The following is a 10,788-nucleotide window of genomic DNA, read 5'->3' as shown; positions in this document are numbered from 1 at the left end:
TATATATATATATATATATTGTGTTGACCCGAAAGGTCATCTTGTGTTATAGAACCCAGATTGGGGTTCCGAGGCCTTCAAAACGTCATTTTATTTCTCCTCTATTTGCGTGCGCAGTCCGGGCGCGTTTTCGGAAAGCCATTATGTGGAAATTTGAGAAAATAATATGTTTTGCCTTTAAAAGTGGATTTTAGTTGACTTCGGTCAATATTTTGAGTAAACGGAGCCGGACCCATATTTTGACGGACCCGGACCCATGTTTTGATGGTCCCAGAGGGTCCGTAGTAAAATATGGGACCCGGGTGTGTGCCCGAAATCGGATCGGAGGTCCCTTGCCCGAGTAATGAATTTTTGTTAAAAATTGTTAAACTAAAAATCTAAGGATTTAAAGAAACTGATTAATGTTTGATCTCATTGGTATCGGGCCCGTATTTTTGTTTCGGAGCCTGGTACAGGTTCAATACAATTTTTATGTCATGTCTGTGAAATTTGGTGAAAAATGGAGTTTATTTGACGTGATTCGGACGTCCGGTAGTGAAAATAGGAATTTCAAGTGTTCTTAAGAATTTCATGTGTTTTGGTGTTAAATCCGTAGTTTTAGATGATATTTTGGCGATTTGATTGCACGAGCAAGTTCGTAAGATATTTTAAGACTTGTGTGCATGATTGATTTAGAGTCCCCGAGAGCTCGGGTGAGATTTGGATAGGCTACGGACTGTTTTGGAACTTAGGAAATTTGCTGGTATAACTAAACCTGTTGCAGGCCTCTGATCTCGCAATTGCGAGATCAAGCACCGCAATTGCGAACCCTGCAAGTTCTGCATTTGCGAGGTTTTTATCGCAATTGTGATAAGAAGCTGGGCCAAGCAGTCTTCGCAGTTGCGAAGATTTCTAAACTGCGAAGATTTCTTTGCATTTGCGAAGTAAAACTGGGAAGAGCAGTGATCACAAATGCGATCATTTTGTCGCATTTGCGGAGGTTCTTGTTCACAATTGCGAACGTAACTTCGCAATTGCGAAGGCATCAGAGGTGTGGAGAAATTCGCATTTGCGAGCTTCGCAATTGCGAAGCTCAGGTTGCAAATGCGACATCTGGAGCTGTGTAAAAAGGACTTAGACGGAATTTTTGATTCATTTCCTAAATTTTCAAAACCTAAACCTCAAGGGGCGATTTTCCAAAGGCTAGTTCTTCCCCAAATCATAGGTAAATGATGATTAACTCTTTTCTTCCAATCTTTCACTTCTTATAACAAGATTTCAACCTAGAATCTAGGATTTTCATAGTGAATTGGGGGTTTTTTGGGTAGAAGCTAAGGACTTTGAAATTTGGGGATTTACACCTCAAATTGAGGTCGGATTCCAAAATTAATTGTATATTCGGGCTCGGGGGTGAATGGGCAATCGGGTTTTGGTCCGAGTTTCAGGTTTGGACCAAGCAGGCCCGGGTGTTGACTTTTTCCAAAACGACCTTAATTGAATTCCTTGCAATCGTGGGTAGTTCCTAAGGCTTAAATTGAATTGTTTGGTTGGTAATTGCTAGGTTCTATTGGCTCGGAGGCTAGTGTGAATGGAAAAGCGGTGATTGAGCTTTGCGTTTGGCCGTGGTAGCGAGGTAAGTGTTGTGGCTAACCTTAGCTTGAGGGATTAGGTATTGTTGTCTATTTGCTATGTGTTTGGTTGTTGAGTAAAATGTATAGGTGAGGTGATGAGTACCTATACGTTGTTGTCGTGTCATAGCATGCGAGTGAGTCTTATTCTGTGATTGTTGTATTCTTTATTCGTATTGTTCATGCTTAAACTAGTTATTCTTCATGTTGAGCAATTATTAACATGCTTCCTAGAATTGGATATTTGTTGAGTATTGACTCAAAGTTGAGATTGACGTTATGAAACTGAGTATTTAAATGGGGCTTGTTGTTAATAATTCCATTGCCCGGTTGTTACTGTTTTGTTGTTTGGTTGAGGAAGAGTGTAAAGCACAATAGGTGATGCCGTGCCATTGCATATTCATTATCATGTGAGGAAGAGTATAAAGCATGAAGGGTGATGCCGTGCCATTGCATATTTATTATCATGTGAGGAAGAGTGTAAAGCACGAAGGGTGATGCCGTACCATTTTTATATTCATTATTATTGTTCCTTTTCTGTACTGTTCTATTCCCATGATCTCGTACTCCCCTCAGCATGTTTCCCCCCTCCCATTATTATGTGTTTAATTTCCATTATCTATTAGTATGCTCGTATACTGCTTAACTGCACATGTTTATATATGTGTCTTGTCCTAGCCTCGTCACTACTTCGCCGAGGTTAGGCTCGGCACTTACCAGTACATGTGGTCTGTTGTATTGATACTGCACTCTGCACTTTCTGTGCATATTTCGGTATCAGACCGTGCTGACCCGATTTGAGCTGCTGCCTTCAGTCCAACAGGAGACCCAAGGTAGATCTGCCGGCGTTCGCAGACCCTGGAGTCCCCTTCCAGCTATCCTAGTTTTCTGTTTTCTTTTAATTCTAGAACAGCTGTTTTTTTCTTTCACTCAGTGTTTGTAGTGACTCTTAGAAGTTCGTGGATTGTGACACCAGATTTTAGGTAGTCGTGTATTAGCACTTGGATTATTTTGAAATTCCACATTTCCATTTAGTTTAATTGCTGTTATTAGTGAATTGGATAGTGGTTAGCGTATTGAATCTTTATCTCTTGGCTTGCCAGGCATTTCAAAAAGTTAGGCGCCATCACGATCCCGACGGTGGGGAATCCGGGTCGTGACATATATATATATATATATATATATATATATATATATATATATATATATATATATATATCAATTGAAAATTCAATTATGTTCCAATAAAACTTATTATTGAACTAAATTGTATTAATACAACTTAATATAATTGGATACGACTTGATATAATTTGATACAACTCAATATAATCGGATCAATTGAAAATTCATGCTTGTGGGGTATTATCGCTTGTAGCTCGCGGTACAAACTATTTACCTCTAGTAGTCGAAAAAGTGTATAAAATTTGTACAATTTTGTATATAACTTACAAAATGTATATATATACAAAAAGAATATAAATTTTATATATTTTTTGACTATTATTTTTACAACGGCTATACAGTGTCATTTTCTCATCTTTTGTTCCCACAATATCATTTAAGGTATTTTTATATAATATATAGCAAAGATCATCCAAAAATATTAAAACGAAAAAAGAAAAAAGAAAGAAAAAATATAGACATTGCTTTATGCCTTTATTTTCTTTAAAAACATGGTATGATGGTCTATAATGGATACGTTAATTTTATTATGTCAGCTAACTAGTACTATTTTATTTCGGTAGGTTTAAATTCATAAAAATAAACATGAATGGCCAGTGCCAAAGTCTGTCGAAGAATATTTAATAGCCAATTGAGTTATGATTAAAGGATATATACCATTGTATTTTTCTCAAAATATATTTAGGTACTTGTAATTTCATTTTGGAAATAAATCTAAAATGTACACATAACCATTTTAAAAAAAGAAGTTAGAAAATGAAAAAATAAAAAGTCAAAAAATTTCTTTTTTGTAAAGCTAAAGGTATACATCAAAGGATCAGCACACAATCCATATCCACTTATGACCTTTTGGTTTTGTCAAGAAGTGGATATGAACACAATCACAAGTTGTGGAATATATAGAAAGTCAATTTTATCTTCTTTTTTTCCCAAAAAAAAGTCTTTTTTTTTTGTCAATAAATATTTATATTTGAAGGAAAAAGTTACTTTACCTAACTGGTTTAGAAGAAGTCTCATCTACCTTTTGACACATTCAGGGTTGGTTGGTGGACAACGAGTATTTCATCATCATAACCTAATACACTCGTGTTTATTTTTGACACATTCACGTCATCAAGTTTCCACAAGCAACACATCCCCCCCCCACCCACCCCGCAAACCATCCTTGGCCCTTCTTAGTTTCTTTTTTGGTTTCCCGTCCGGTATTCGACATTCATATTAGGATCCAATTAAATTCGGAGTCGCGCCAAAAAATTTCACATTGGAGGATAAAGCGCTACGTAACAAAGGCGACTTCATACCCAGAAACTCGAACCCGAAACCTCTGGTTAATGGTGAAGGAATACTCTACCACTTTACCACATCTTAGTTACTTTCATCTTTGATGCTTACATCCTATATATCATAAGTTTCAAGGGAGCCTAAAATTTTTACTTTTTGTTTTCTATTCATTTGACTTTGGAAGATAAACCACGATGAAGTATGTCTTTTTTACTGGATTCAGGATCCATTAGTTTGATTAATTAGGATATGCACTGAATAATTCACAAAAGGGGTAAAGCATTACAAAAAACGTTTTTATTTTCAGGGTTTAAATTCAAGACTCTGGTTAAGGGCGAAGAAATCCCAACCATTCTACCACATTCTTTAACAATATAATTTCGTTTTAATTGTTTTAACTTCATTTTTAAATATATAAGAGACACAAATTCTCTCTCTACTTAAAATTTTGGAGAATTTTAAAATATTTCAAATAACACTGACTTCCCCTATACCGTTCTCCTTGTGATGATACGATAGGTCATTTTGAACATTAGCCTTAATTACAGTATTTCGAGACATCCCATAGCTTCTTTCATATTTATTGATTTGCGTGCGTAGTCCATGTCGTTTTTTGAAAAGCTTTTACGTAAAATATTAAAGAAAATATGATTTTTGACTTAAAATGAGGCTAGGGTTGACCACAGTCAACGTTTTAGTTAAACAATCCCGGATCAGTATTTAGGCGATTTCGATAGGTTCGTTTGATTGAAACCTTTTCAATTTATCTAAAGATTAAAACTTTTTCATTTGTCGGTAGTTTCTAAAGCTTAGAATTATTTAAACGATATTTGACTAGATTCGGTTAGTTTGGAGGCTTGTTCTAAAAGAAAAGCCGTGGTTGAGTATTGATTTGATTGAGAAAAGAGATAAATGTCTTGTTTAACCTTGACTTGAGGGAATTAGGACTTGTTTGGTCTATTTGCTATGTGAATTATATGTGGAAACGGTGTATATGCGAGGTAAGGAGTGTATATGCGTTGTCGTAGGCTAAAGCATGCGGGATGGGTTATTTACCTTTATGTCATTAGCTATACCATGTTATGTCTCGCTATTTGCCTTGATTGCTACATGTCATTAACTGTTATGTATGCCTTATTTGTTATCTATCATATAACTATTGCTTGTTCTTGTTACTCATTCCTAGATCAATATTTGCTTACCTGCTATATGATTTCACGTGTACTAGTTGAATATTTTCACCGTTTATGCCTTTACATGCCTTTACCTTACTTGTTATACATTATTATGTTATACCTAATTGTGTGAGTCCTTTAGCAGTTCTTGTATTAATGAAGTGTTAAAATTTGTGAGTACGAGGTACTGGTTATTCTCTGTTGTACTAGTAGATCCTTTGTTCTTTGCGCGCTTTGATACCTTTTGTGTAGAAATTACGTTATTGGTTGCGTTGGGTTGTTCATATTAATGGGTTGATATTGGAAACAGATTGCGCGCTGCAATAGTATTAAAATGAATTGATAATGGGATTGGGTTGCACGCTGCAATAAATATTGATTTGATAATGGGATCGGGTTGCACGCCGCAGCAGATAATGTGCTATTATTGGGATCGGGTTGTATGCCGCAACGGAGTATGCTATGTTGTAATGTTTTGTAGCTGTAATGTTCTATTTAGGGTACTATGATGTGAGTATTTTGAGATGATGTTATTCTGGGACCCTTTGTCAGTTGACTTTCGGGTCCTGTTCTTATGAGTTTACCGCTTAATCTATATTTCTATTTTCTTTTATTATTCGTAAAAGTTTGTAGTGATTGTCATGTCATAGACTCGTCACTACTTCATCGAGGTTAGGCTCGACACTTACAGAGTACATAGGGTCGGGTGTACTCATACTACACTTCTGCACCTCTGGTGCAGATCCCAGTATTGGTAGCGAGGAGACTGCTTGGATTCGACTTTCACAAGAGACTCGAGGTAGAGCTGCTCGGCGTTCACAGTCCATAAAGTCCCCTTCGATCAAGATTTACTGTTTATCTAGTTTCAGACAGTTGTATTTCATCTCAGACAATATTTATTGTATTCTAGTCGCTCATATACTTGTGACTCCTGATTTCTGGGATTAATATAAACTACGTTATTTATGTATTTATTTCATGTATTTCAGAGTTTATCCGTCATTAATTATTATCATTATTATTATTCTACTTTTAAATTATTAAAAACAGTTAATTATATAGCTAACGTTGGCTTCCCTAGCAAGTGGATGTTAGGTGCCATCACACCCCTAGAGTCGGGATTTCGGGTCGTGAGAAGTTGGTATTAGAGCACTAGGTTGACTAGGTCTCATGAGGCATGAACAAGTTTAGTAGAGTCTGGAGGATCGGTGAGAAGATGTCTGTACTTATCTTCTAAAGGCTACAGGGCTTTAGGAAAAATATCACTTCTTTCTTTCTCTATCATGCGGTTTTATTTTATCTTTGAGTTTGAATTATTCTATTCTTGTCCTCTCACAGATTGTGAAGACACACACAACATCCACAGCCGATCAGGAGCTAGAGCCCCTGGTTGCTACCAATACCAGGGGTAGAGGTCGAGGCAGAGGCCGAGGGAGATCCAGAGGCAAAGGCAGAGCTCAGCCTAGAGCCCGAGTAGCAACACCTACTACAGAACCACAGATCGAGCAGAAGGAGGAGATCCCTATTCAGACTATGCCGGTTGGACCAACTCAAGTCTCGGAGGGGTTTATTGCTACCTCGGTACTTCAGGACACTCTATTCCGCCTAGTAGACCTTATGGAGAGTGTGGCCCAGACCAGAATATTTCCTGTAGCACCAGACGTATTTCAGGTTGGGGGAGGAGCCCAAACTCCTTCTACTCATACTCTAGAGAAGATGTCTCCCATATATTAGACTCCAGCAGTTCCAGCAGTCTAAGGAATTCAGCATGTCATTGCTACACAGTCTGGGGAAGGGCTATGTCGATAGAGGGTTGAAGAGATTGAACAGATTCACCATGCTATTTCCTATTTATTTTGGTGGTGCACCTTCCGAGGACCTATAGATTTCTTGGACTGTTGCCATGAGGTGTTGTGCAATATGGGCATATCGAAGTCTAAGTTGACTTTGTATTGTTTCAGATGACTGGTTCTGCCAAGAGATGGTGGCAGGAGTATGTTCGGGTTAGACCGACAAGTTCACCTTCTCTTACTTGGGAGCAATTCTCACATCTATTTTTTCAGAGAAGTTAATCCATTTTACTCAAAGAGAGAATCAATGCAGCCAGTTTGAGTACCTCCATCAGGGTGACATGATACTTACCCAATATGAGACTAGAATAATTTATGGATCTATCATGCCAAGGAGCTGTCTCGATCCATACTGAGAGAAATAGGATGAGGAGATTTATAGATGGTCTTACTTATGGTATCGGGCTACAGATGACCAGAGAGACTAAGGATGATATTTCTTTCAACCGGGTTGTAGAGATTACTAGACGGATCAAGAGGATTCATAGTCATGGCAGAGATGCGGCATATGAGAAACGACCTCGTTGTTTTGATAATTACAGTGGTGCTTCATCTGGAGGCAGGGATTCATTTGGTTGATGCCATCCTCCCAGGTCAATATAACACACGATGCTTCGAGCAGTCGTGGTTCTTATGGGTCATATCCTGAGCAACAAGTATTCAGCACACCTTCAGCTAATATTAGTACACCACCACTACAGAGTTACTACGATGGTCATTCGGTTCATCAAGAATCATCTCGGACTCAGCAGTCAAGCCAGTCGCGAGGTTGCTTTGAGTGTAGAGACGTAGGTCATATCAGGAGGTACTTTCCAAGATTGAGGAGCAGCAAACCACAACATGTTACGCATTTAATGATTCCGGCACCGGTTGCTCCATCACCCGCTCAGCTAGCTCGAGGTGGGGGTCAGGTAGCTAGAGATAGTGATCATTTCTTAGAGGTGGAGGCCAAGTAGTTAGAGTACGTCTGAGAGGTGGAGATCAGAGTGGTGGGGCTCAGCCCCGTTTCTATGCACTTTTAGCTAGAATTGAGGTAGAGCCATCGGATGCGGTCATCACAGGTATTGTTTCAGTTTTCCATAGTGATGCATTAGTTTTATTTGATCCGGATTCCACTTATTCATATGTGTCATCCTATTTTGCTTTATATTTGGATATGTATCATGAATCATTGAGTGCTTCTGTTTATGTGTCCACGCCTATTGGGGATCCTATCATAGTGGACCAGGTATATCGTGCTTGTTTGGTCACCATTGGGAGATATGAGACTAGGGTTGACCTTTTATTACTTGATATGGTGGATTTTGACGTGATCTTGGGCATGGATTTTTTCTCACCTTATCATGCTATTTTTGATTGCATACCAAGACTATGACATTAGTCATGTCGGGGTTGCCTCGATTGGAGTGGAGAGGGACTCCTTGCCATTCTACTAGTAGGGTCATTTAATATGTGAAGGCTCGGCGTATGGTCAAGAAAGGTGTCTAGCATATTTGGCCTATATCTGTTTCTTGTGTAAAGGTTCTTTCTATGGATTCAGTTCTTGTTGTGCATGAGTTTCTAGAGATGTTCCCTACAGATTTGACAGGGATGCCACTTGACAGATATATCGACTTTTGCATTGACTTCGCTGAGCACTCAGCCCAATTCTACCCCCACAATATCATATGGCCCCAGTTGAGTTGAAAGAATTGAAGGAGCAGTTGAAGAATTTGCTTGACAAGGGATTCATTAGACCTAGTGTCTTGCCTGGAGGTGGACTGGTGTTGTTTGTAAAGAAGAAAGACGACTCTATGAGAATGTGTATAGATTATAGATAGCTAAACAAAGTCACTATCAAGAACAAGTATCCGTTGTCGAGGATTGGTGACTTATTTGACAAACTTCAGGGTGCCAAAGTATTTTCCAAGATTGATTTGAGATCCCGCTATCAACAGGTGAAGATTAGGGCATCACATGTCCCTAAGATAGCTTTTCAGACTTGGTATGGTCACTATGAGTTCTTAGTGATGTTATTTGGCTTGACTAATGCCCCAGCAGCCTTTATGGATCTGATGAACCGGGTGTTCAAGCCCTATCTGGATTTCTTTCTGATCGTCTTCATTGATGACATTTTGGATTACTCCTCCAGTCGAGAGGAGCATGAACATCATCCGTGGATCGTACTTTAGACTTTGAGACATCTTCAGTTATATGCCAAGTTTTCGAAGTGTGAGTTTTGGTTGGACTCAGTTGCCTTTTTGGGGTATCTTTCGATGGCATTGAAGTAGATCTTAAAATGATTCATGCAGTTCAGAATTGTCTTAGACCTACTTTAGCTACAAAAATTTGGAGCTTCTTGGGTTTGGCGGGTTATTATCGCCGGTTCGTGGAGAGGTTTTCATCTATCTCAACCCCATCGACCAAGTTAACCTAGAAGGGTGCTCTTTTAGATGGTCCAACAAGTGTTATAAGAGCTTTCAGAAGCTCGAGACTGCATTGACTACAACCCAGTATTGGTGTTGCCTACAGGTTCGGATCTTACACCGTGTATTATGATGCATTGTATATTGGGCTTGGTACGGTGTTGATGTAGGAAAGTAGGGTGATTGCCTACACGACTCGGAAGTTGATGGTTCATGAGAAAAATTACCCTTTGCATGACTTAGAGTTGGCAACTATTATTCATGCACTGAAAATTTAGAGGCACCATCTTTACGGCGTTCCATGTGAGGTCTATACTTACTCTCAGAGTCTCCGGCACCTGTTCAAGCAAAAAGACCTTAATTTTCGGCAACAAAGATGGTTAGAGATGTTTGAAGACTATTATATCGCCATATTATATCATCCGTGGAAGGCCAATTAATGTCTTATGCATTGAGTAGGAAGGCTAAGAGCATAGGCAGTTTGGCATATTTACCGGTAGTGAAAAGGCCACTAACTATGGATGTTCAGGCCTTGGCCAGTCAATTTGTGAGATTGGATGTTTCAGAGCCTAGCCGGGTTCTTACTTGTGTTGTGGAACATTCCTCATTATTAGAGCATATCAAGGCTTGCAAGTTTGATAATCCTCACTTGTTGATGTTGAAGGACATATGCAGCGCGATGGTGCTAAGGAGGTTGTGATTGGAGATCGCGGCTTCAGGAAAGGTTCAATGCAGGGGTCATGCGGTCAAGGAGGTGACCTAGGAGGCTGAGCACGACATGCGGAGTCGTTATCCTCACCTTTTCATCACTTCAGGTATGTCTCTATGTACGTTCGAGGATAAATATTTGTTTTAAGATAGGAAGAATGTAATGACCAGACCGACGATTGTGTGGATTGCGCCTCGTTTCTCCTTTTGGTGCTTCACACATGTGCATTTGTGGTTATTATGACTTGTGGGGTTAGTTGGTTTCCTTCCGCGAAGGTTTTGGGTTGATTTGGACCCTTTAATTCTTGGCTTAAAAACCTAAGTTGATTATGTTGACTAAACTTGACTTTTGTGAATGTTGCCATAAAATGGTGTTTTCATGGCTCCAATAGGTTCATATCATGATTTTAGATTTCGGAGTATGCACAGAATTGAGTTCGGATGTCCGTAAGTTGATTTTTGTTGTTTTGCCGAAAATTTGCAATTTGAGGTTTAAAAGTTTGACCGTAGGTTGACTTTTGGCAATTGGGTTCGAAATTTGGTTTTGGGACTTGGAATAGGTCCGTTATGCTATTTAG

Source organism: Nicotiana attenuata, chromosome 10 (genome assembly GCF_001879085.1).
Source record: "Nicotiana attenuata strain UT chromosome 10, NIATTr2, whole genome shotgun sequence".
Taxonomy (NCBI): Eukaryota; Viridiplantae; Streptophyta; class Magnoliopsida; order Solanales; family Solanaceae; genus Nicotiana; species Nicotiana attenuata.
The sequence above is the reverse complement of the archived record's forward strand: the minus strand, read 5'-3'. Positions refer to the sequence as shown.